This window comes from Aplysia californica, unplaced genomic scaffold, assembly GCF_000002075.1.
Source record: "Aplysia californica isolate F4 #8 unplaced genomic scaffold, AplCal3.0 scaffold00430, whole genome shotgun sequence".
Lineage (NCBI taxonomy): Eukaryota > Metazoa > Mollusca > Gastropoda > Aplysiida > Aplysiidae > Aplysia > Aplysia californica.
Window position 1 is genome coordinate 126,745 of NW_004797700.1, and position 1,130 is coordinate 127,874.

The following is a 1,130-nucleotide window of genomic DNA, read 5'->3' on the forward strand; positions in this document are numbered from 1 at the left end:
CCCCCCTCCCTGTACAAAACTAAAACGCTTCTAGAATTTACCCCACTCTTCTGTAGTCATAAAGATAAGATTAGGCACTTGTGATCATTCAAGCAAAGCGCACAAAAGCCTTTTAAACCTTGATACTCGTACTTTATAAGAAGTAAATATTAAACTTGTCCTCAAGATTTTCTCTGTGTGGTATGCGTGTGTTATTTGGTGTGGTTTGTGCCTTCTTTCCGATCAAATTTAATATCTATCGTCCTTATCTCTTCTCCTTCTTTTTTTGTGTAGTTTGTTCCTCTCTTGTAACACCATTATCCCCAATCGTTGGCGCTTACACGACCTATTTGTGTTGCAATTGCCGTAAAATGCTTTCTAAAACATGACTTACTCTGTGACTCCTGTGACCTTTTGCGTTCACCCCAAGAGTTCCATTATGCAAAGCATTAAAAAAACAAAACAACCACTACAAAAATAGTCACAAAACGGTGGAATTCGGCACTCTTCATTTTTGGGGAATGGGGAGTTATTAGTATTATTTCTTGTTTTTGTTAGTGTTTTACGGCGCTCGCAACAGCATAAGGTCATATGAGTGCGCGGGAAACACTAAACATTTTTAATTGGTAGGAAATTTTGAATCTTGCCCGAGTAAATGAAGCCCACGTTGCCGAAAATGCGGCCATGAAAAGGGGGGTGTCAAACATGTTTTGAATGTCCGAAGCCTACCCTTATCGATTTTAGACCACCAAGGGATCTTATTTTTAACGTGCGTAACTTGCACACGGGACCACATTCAAAAATGGCTGACACAAGGTTCGAGTGTTACGCAGCTCAAACAGGTAGCGAGGACAATAAATATAAAATACTAGCTGGGCCCCCTTTCGCTGAAAGGAATGATTGGTGCAGTAACATCAACTGAAAGTCATTGGCCTACTATATTTACACTCTACTGGAAAAAATTAGAAGGTCTAGATCTAGATATATACTCTCAAAACAAAATGCGCGTCGCGAAATATCGCTTCCGCCTCGGATTTTCTAAAATTACAATGACAGAAGCGATCGGCGAAATAAAGAAATGTAGCTTTTTGCAGCAAAACTGTCTCAAAACTGAAATAACGAAGAGCGTCATAATCTGAGGAATATTTTAA